The sequence below is a fragment of the Nycticebus coucang genome, chromosome 10, assembly GCF_027406575.1.
Source record: "Nycticebus coucang isolate mNycCou1 chromosome 10, mNycCou1.pri, whole genome shotgun sequence".
In the NCBI taxonomy this organism is placed as follows: domain Eukaryota; kingdom Metazoa; phylum Chordata; class Mammalia; order Primates; family Lorisidae; genus Nycticebus; species Nycticebus coucang.
The window spans coordinates 91,887,065-91,895,999 of NC_069789.1; the positions used below are offsets into that span (position 1 = coordinate 91,887,065).

The 8,935-nt window shown below is 40.9% G+C and overlaps 1 pseudogene across 1 annotated transcript; it reads right to left on the reverse strand.

The window, feature by feature from the left end:
- Window positions 1-3,224: 3,224 nt before the first annotated feature.
- On the reverse strand, window positions 3,225-5,429 carry LOC128596721 (F-box/WD repeat-containing protein 1A-like; annotated as a pseudogene). The gene is made up of 2 exons (XR_008383132.1): window positions 5,365-5,429; window positions 3,225-5,169 (listed from the first exon to the last, which is right to left on the reverse strand). The product of XR_008383132.1 is annotated as an F-box/WD repeat-containing protein 1A-like (transcript).
- Window positions 5,430-8,935: the final 3,506 nt, after the last annotated feature.

Sequence of the window (8,935 nt, forward strand, 5' to 3'; positions counted from 1 at the left end):
GTGGTGGTCCTGGACTATTACCACTAGGCAAGGGTCTGCTTCCCTTGGTTAGGGTTTGCATTTTCCCTGTCTGTGGTTTTATTTTAGGCTGTGCCACTTCTTCAAGGCAGAAGAGAGAGAGTGGGGTGGACCCTTTGGCAAATCTCCCTGAGGTTATAGGCCAGAACTTCCTCTTCCTGCTCTATTGAAATGTTAATGCGGGCCCCAACCTGGCCATCCCCCAGGTTGACCCCTTTGTGTGCAAAACGATGACTGCTCTCCAAACACTTGATGATGCCCATAAAAAGGTCCTGGGAAAACTTGTGGGCTGGGGTCCTGATTCATGCACCAGGTAGCAACAATAGCAATTACAAACAGAACATTTGCGCAACAAAGCTTTTAGCTTTGTAATGCTGACTAAGAACATGCCAAGAAACTCACTTTTCCTCAGAAGCACTCTGTTATTGCCAAATATCCTGTCCATCTGATGGGATGGGACATCAATTCGTCTATTGTTCATCAAATACAGGAGGCTGTATTTGTATTCTATGACTCCATCCTGATAGAAATATCACCAGCCAATCAAGTACCAGTTAAATTGAATCCATCCAGGACACAGAAGAGAGATGGGGTGTAGGATGAAGTTAGCTGGTCTTAGCTCTGAGCACCTGGCAAATGTTGACTGACTGGGTAGGTAAATCAGCAGATAGTACAAACGCTGACTGTTCATGGAATTTACTTACCCCTCTTCTCTTCTTCCTACATATGAATTTTAGATAACAGCAAACTTGGCATTTAAAAGGCTTGAGCCTAAACCCAGGTCCTGAGTTTATAGCTCTGTCTCATTTTCCACGGCTTTAGAATGAGAAAGAGCATCACCTGCGGAAGTTTTCAGCAGCTCCTCTTAGCCCTAGGTTGCTCACATGGACCCCGAACACATCCAAACCTGAGAAACTCTAATATAGGGACACTTTGTCATTTTGAACTGAAAAAGGATACTGTGGGTGCCTTCTGGGTTCCTACATTGCTCTGCTCCAGGAGACATCACGCACGTTGTATTCCATAGGAATGGTTCCCCCTTTGGGTTGTGCAAAGCAGTGGCTGTGGGTATTGTTGGGAGAGGGGGCTAATGCAGCCACACACAAACCCTTTCCCCTTCTCCTCCTCCTTTCCTCCTAAGACAAAGACACGAAGAATCTGGTTAGATCCACCCCCCAGAAGTTCATGTCCAAAGACCCTAACTTTCCAGACAAGCTGTGGAGATTGCCCACCCCCTTCGGCCCCATATAAAAGGGGTCTCTAACTGCCCCTGGGAGCAACCACCATCATTGCACTGCCCAGGCTGGATGCACTCACCTGCACTTTTCAATAAACCTGTCCTGAATAGCTCCACAGAGGCCTCCTCTCTGGGCACCATCGTTTATACCTTTCAGATGTAATGCAATAATTATACCAAAATAGCTACTATTTATTGATAAACTTAAGTCTATACATTGCAAGAGAGAATCATTATCTCCATTTTATAGATGGAAAATTTGAGGTTCAGAAAAGTTCAATCCATTGTTTCCTTTCATCACCAAGTCAATACTTGAGGATGAGGGAATAAGATTTGAAAACATGCTTGAGTCCCAAATTTGAGTTCTCCCCCACGATGTTGTCAGCAGCAAACACATTTGCAGTAAGCGGGTATTTTTTTTCATTCATTCAATAGATATTAACTAAATGCCACTGGTAAGGACAGTCAGCTTCCTGCAAATCATATGGGACAGAGAAAAAAAAAATACAAACAATTTATAAACAACTATTAAACAATGATTAATGACAGGCATACACCCAGCTGGGGATGCGATATGGACAAAACCAGCATGGTCCTTGCATGCATGGAGATTAGAGGAAAGAAAAATATTAGGCAAATAAAACAACAGCCAATAATACGTCTGTGTTCAGGATGTGACAGGCACTGTTCTAATGTTTTTTTTTATGTGTTCATTTAACCTGCATACCAACCCTGTGAGAGAGATGTTATTTTTATCTCTATTTTACAGATGATAAAACAAGAATAATTTTTCCAGGATTACATAGCTAGTCAGTCACAGATCTGGGATTAAAATCTGAGGGGTCTAGCTCCAGAGTTCATGCACTTCACTGCTATTATTACTAACGATGATCAGATAAATCATTATTTCATGACTGCTGTGATAAATGCTATAACAATAAAGGCATGATGTTAAAGCATATAACATTGTATTTTTATTCAAAGTGTATTAAATCTAGTTTTTATTACAATCTGTATGTGCATTTATACACACAAAGTAGTGAAGGATTGTCTATGTATGGGTGTGTGTATGTATACTTTCTTACATATTCAATTTTTAAGGACTATTACCTCTGGATGGTGGAATTTCAAATCATTTAAAAAAATTTATTCTTTATGATTTTTATAGCAAAATTTAAAAAATAATAATTTATCCATTTTATCATTACAAAAACTGAACAAGCTATTTTAATTTTGGAAAAAATATCTTCTGCCATAAAAATAAGGTCTTCATTTAAAAAAAAGTCTTTTAGTGGGGCAGAGGGGGAAAAAAGCTGATATCCAAAGGAAGGGGAAAGTCACGATGTAGAACTTCATCTATAAAACTTCTCAACTAAATGTTGAAAAAGTGTCATTTGGCTTCAGAAGATCTCATACTATCCTCAAATTTTTGAGTAAAAGTTTAACAGTAAATTTCAAATATTCAGATAACTGCTTGGTTTAAACCAAATTAAACACCAGAAGGGCCGTGCTGTCATGTGGAAAGAACTAAGCCTTCTAAACTGTTCAGAACTGGGCTTCGAGCCTAACTCTTCCACTTCTAGCCAAGTGACTGTGCCCCATTTAATTCAATCTCGCCACAGCACAGTTTCCACATGTGCACGTAAAGTGGAGGATATCTCAGCACTGCAGAGCTGTTATGAGATTAAAGATCTATGTGAGATTAAAGATCAGGTAAGGTGAGGTGGCGCCTATGGCTCAAAGGAGTAGGGTGCCGGCCCTGTATGCCAGAGGTGGCAGGTTCAAACCTAGCCCCAGCCAAAAACTGCAAAAAAAAAAAAAAATCGGGTAAGATACCTGGCTCTTTGCTCAATAAATGTTAATTACTCTAATAAAATACACGCTGTATTTTATTTTAATATGAATGCTCAATATGCATATTAAATACCACAAAGCATTCAAACCCTTTCTTTTTGGTGTTTTTTTTCTGGCAAAACACTAAATATATTTATAAGTCATCTTTCTCTGGAACCAATAGGGAAAAATAGGTGCACAGGGGAAAAGAGGAGGGGAGGTGAGGTTTAAAAGTTCCAATCATTCATGAAAGATAGAAGACATCTTCTGATAGCAGCACTAAAGCAGTCAGCCGTACTGAGTAGACCATCCTGGGCCGACTACAGACCAACTGTGTCCCAACAGGAGTCTCAACGCCCTGCTCCTAGGATAGTCCAGGGAAACCGGGTAGTTGTTTGGTTGTTACTGTTGTTACTCGTCCTGGTGTTGGCAGATATGTTAAATACTGCAACTTCGATGAGTCCTGGGCAAGTATGAGGTCAGTGTATGGTTATTTATCTGGAGATATAGGTGTATGTTCGGGAAGGGGAGCGGGGAGGTTCTGCTTGTGCAGCTGGATCATTTAGGAAGTCCCAGATGAGAATTGTGTCATCATGTGAACTACTGACAATCTGGAATTCATCAAACTGGAGTCGGAAAACTCTTCCAGAATGCTCCACAAGGGTCCATAGACAGAGTGTCCCTGCAGGAGCACGAGGGTCCAAAGCAGCCACAAGATCCCATACTTTAATTTTCCCATCATAAGCCCCACTGACTATCCTCTTGTTATCAAATCGAATACAATGAACCAATTCCTCGTGGCCTTCTAATACTCGCAAACATGCACCACATTCTATGTCCCATAATCTGATAGTGTTGTCAAAAGAGCCACTCACTACAAGCCTGTCTCTGTACTGCAAACAGGCAATGCCTCGTTTGTGTCCATTTAAGGTCCTTACAAATTCACAAGTATTTATGTTCTATACCTTTATAGTTCTATCCCCAGATGCAGAAACGATATACTTGTCATCAAAGTCTACAACATTGACAGCCGCTCGGTGTCCAACCAGTACCCTCCGAAGAGTAATATCTGTTGGGGAGGCCATATCCCACACAGCAATGGAACGATCTTTGGAGCAGGTCACCATCATGCCATTATTGAAACGCAAGTGCAGAACTGCTTCACAGTGGTGAATCAATGTATTTAGCATTTCACCTGTATTTACATCCCACACTCTGACCGTGGAATCTGATGATCCAGTTATGATCACTCTTTCGTCATACTGGAGACATAGGACAGAACCTGTGAGTCCTGTGAGAATTCGCTTGCATTCCAATGTGCTTTTATCCCATATCTTGATTGTGTTGTCTCGAAGGCCGCTTACTATTTTCTGATCATCATACCGTAAACAGTAAACTCCTTTGCTTGTTTCACTTCGGCAGTGGATTCTTTGTAAACTACGTCTTCCACATCTCCAATTAGATTCTATTGTCTCAATGTCTTGTATAATTTTAGGATAAAGTGCTCTATAAAAAGAGTTGGGAGGAGCATTCCCATTAGGAGGTTTGTTTTTGAATAAATACTGTCCCCACCCTCTTCGTTCTGCCAGGCCTCTCCACAAAGAATCTGTCCTGACCATTCTCTCGATGAGCTTCTTCCATACATGCCATCAGATGTCACTCGGTACCATTCCTTGCACACTAGTTCAGCAGCACATAGTGATTTGGCATCCAGATATGACAAAATGTTCTCAGCAATATGATCCAAACCCCGAGCTGGCAGAGTAGTTATGAAATCCCTCTGCAACATAGGTTTACGATAGGAGTTTATGTGCCCATGTTGGTAATGACACATTTGGGATATAAGATGTTCCACAAATTCCACTTGATCAGACTCTGACCACTGCTCAAAATACTTGACACACAGTTCCTTTTCCTTTTCATAGCTTGCAGACAGTTTCCGTTGCTTGGGCACAATCATACTTGAAGTGCCATTGGCAAGTTTTGTTTTGGCCACACAATTTTCAGTCTTCAAAGAAGTGCTTGCTGGACATACTGTTTCTTGGTTTAAGCAGAATCTGGCGCAGCTGTTGTAAGTCTGTCTAAGTGAATTCTTCTCTGGTATTATCTTCCTAGGGGGTTCTCCATTATTATAGTCTTCTCTCTCTGAGGAATTCTTGGTGTAGAGAGATTTTACTTGCTGAATGTGTATTGTATGTAGTAACAATCTTCTATAGCAGCATTACAGTAGTGTCCCCTTCCTTATCTATGGTTTTGCTTTCCATAGTTTCAACTACAGCAGTCAACTTCAATGCATAAACTTGAGTGCTTTCTCCTGCAGCACCGCCTCGGCCGGGTCCATAATCACCGCAGCTACTAGGTCTCAAAACCCTTTCTTTTTGAGTGAAATATATTACAAGCACCAGCCAGTGGGCATGAGGTAACTCCCACGTTTATGTCTTTGGGGAGCCCTCCCTGACCCTAGTGTGCTCTTGTCAGGGCTGGCCCTGGGGTTGAGAGATTTCAACAGCAGCAGATGGACAATCCCCAGGAGCTCAGGGAGCAGATCTTGGTGGTAGGGGACGACGGGGAGGAGATGTCTAGAGCAGCCATTCTATAGCATCAACTTATTTATTTTTAGACTGTTTTCCCCTGACAAGTTTTACGTACTTCCCGTTGTCTCTGATAGGAAATAAGCACCACATTTCTCCTACAGGGAAAATTTTCTGTTTATCGAGTGTTGGTAAATACTGAGTATCAGGTGTTAGAGGCAGATGCTGTCTCTTACAACAGCAGTCCCCAACTTTTTTGACACCAGGAATTGATGGTTTCAGGATGATTCAAGTGCATTACATTTATTGTGTACTTTATTTCTATTATTATTATATTGTAACGTATAATGAAATAATTATACAACTCACTATAATACAGACTCAGTGGGAGCCCTGAGCTCTTTTCCTTTAAGTAGACAGTTGGATTCTGACTTAACCCTGCAGCTGTACAATTGAAGTACATCAACTCACCTGCCACTGCAAAGCCTGCCACCGGATTCAGCTCTAAAATTGAAGCAGGGAAATGCTCCGCTACAAAGCCTGCCGCCCTATGCAGCTTAATGTCACTTGCAACTCAATGATAGGATTTTGATATGAGTCTGCAAGCAATTGATTTATTGTGGTCTCTGTGTAGTAAAACCTCTCTGCTAATGAAAATCTGTATTTGAGGTCACTCTTGATCACCGCCTCAGCTCAACATCAGATCACCAGGCATCAGGTTCTCTTAAGGAGCATGCAGACTAGATCCTGCACCTGTGCAGTTTACAGTAGGATTTGTGCTCCTATAGGAATCTGATGTAACCTTCTGAACTGACAGGAAGCAGAGTTCAGGGGGTGATGCGAGTGATGGAGAGCGACTGTAAATATAGATAAAGCTTCATTCACTCACCTGCTGCCCGGTTCCTAACCAGCCACATACCTGTACCAGTCTGCAGTCCTGGAGCTGGGGACCTCAGCATTACAAGACACACAAAAGAGACACAAAACTTAAATTCTGTAAGAGCTGGAATGCAAGAATAAATTCATGTTGTTATAATATGTGGAGAACCTTACCCAATAAGCCTACATTCTGAATTTTTTTACTCTTTCTCTCTAAATTTGTCCATTATTAAGATGATTTATAGCTACTTTACTGGAAAGGTAAAACTAGATCAAGCCAGAATGCTAAGGCTAACTTAGCTAGTCTTCGTTGTGATGTGAGAGATTACCCTCTGAACTTCTTTGAAGTATAATGCACACATGGAAAAGGATACTACATCTAAAACATATACAGCTTAACACATTTTTACAAACCAAACTCATTCTGGTATCCAGCATCTAGATCAAGAAATAGATCATTATCACACTCTAGCAGAGGTCCTCAAATTTTTCAAACAGGGGGCCAGTTCACTGACCATTGGAGGGCCAGAGTATAGTTTAAAAAAAAAAACAAAACTATGAACAAATTCCTATGCACGCTGCACATATCTTATTTTGAAGTAAAAAAACAAAATGGGAACAAATACAATCACACTGCCTCATGTGGCCCACGGGCTGTAGTTTGAGGACCCCTGCAAAAGAGGCTACTAGCTTCTTCTGGTCACTAACTGCCCTCCCCCCACCCCCAGTTAGCCCCTCTTCTGATTTCTAACAGCACCACAGTCTCTCCTATTTTTGAACTTTACATATACAGAAGCATCTAGTAAGTCCTATCCTCCTTTTGGCCTGATTTCTTTCACTCAGAATTTATGCGATCCCTCCATACTGTTATATGCAGGCTGTTCACGACCATTGCTTGTAGTAATCTATGGCACATGTAACAACCGTCAATCAGGTATTCTTTTCTTTTTCTTTCTTTCTTTTTGATTTTGGCCGGGGCTGGGTTTGAACCCACCACCTCCAGCATATGGGGCCCGTGCCCTACGATCAGGTATTCTTTTCAACATTCAAAGTTAAACATAAGAAAGCACTAATTTTAAGATTTTCTTTTTCCAATTTCCTAACACCATGAAATGGAATTTCCTAAAAGAATTAGGCAAGGAAACTTTTTGCTTTAAAAAGGAAGGTGTTGGATTCCTGTTAATTCTTGTTTGTTTAGATTTTTTTTTCCACAGTGGGAGTTGTTAGCCGGGGAAGTTATAATGCTGGCAGGGAAAGGTCTCTGCTGTTTATCATCTGACTTTGACCAGTCAATGTAACTGACTTCCTGTGTAATTCCCTAGATACTTGAGGACGGGAAGAGATGCTGCCGTCTGGCTCCTCGTGTCCTCACCCCCACCAAAGCTGGGGCCAGGCCCACTTGGGATGTGATACGAGTTCTCTGTATTGCTTCCCCCTTCTCCTTTCTGTGTCACCAGCTACTGTCCTGGAAAGCTCCTTAAGGGGCATGTGGGTACAGCCCTCCTCTTCATCCGTAGTACACACCACCTAAAAGTGACTTTGACTCAGTAGTTTATCATTGCTTTTCCATCACTCCTGCTGGCATCTTAGAGAAAATCACTTATGAATAAAGTGATTTTCTTAGAACATGCCACAACCTTTTTTCCATGTAACTGTGTCTATTAGAAATACTCATAGATTCCATATCTTCCAAGGAAATGGAATATGAGTTGACCAGTCTGGTAAGATGTAGAGAATCCTAGTGAGGATATGAATCTTCTACAGGCAATAGAAAGTAATTTGTAATTCCATACCAAAGACTGGGGCCTGCTGGTACCATCACTCTTCTTTTGGAAAGATAAAGTCACCATGGGCATGGGAGAGCAGAGGTCAAAAACCTGAAGCTCCTTGACCTGATGTTCTCATGGTCACATTGGGGAAACTCAGCTCATTTCACTCTTTAAAATATTGGTCATCTCTTCTCTTTTCTTAGTTTTCAGTGTCTCCTTTAGAAGATGTTAGGTGGTTGTTTAATAAATTTTCCATGGACAAACCAGATGCTCAAAAATAATAAACATATTCTGATAGCTGCTTCCCTCAGGGATGTTGACATTGTAACAGTGGACTTCAAAGAATAAATATCACATTTACTGGTTAAAATAAAAATAATAAAATACATTGTTTTATAGGCTTTGCTGTGTGTTAGGTACTAGGTTAACACTATAAAATGAATTCTTGTTTAATCATCCTATTATTCTTATTTTATGTATAAAGCTTAGAACGCTAATAATTTGGTCAAGCTCATACAGTTGATAAGTGGCAGAATTGAAATTTAGTTAGAGCCGAAACTGTTTAACTTAAGAGCCATGGTCTCCATCATTACAATATGGAGGCTCAATTTTGAGTTGTATGTTTGCTTTTCTGCAGTAATAATATTGTTTTTTACTGCTAACAGCCC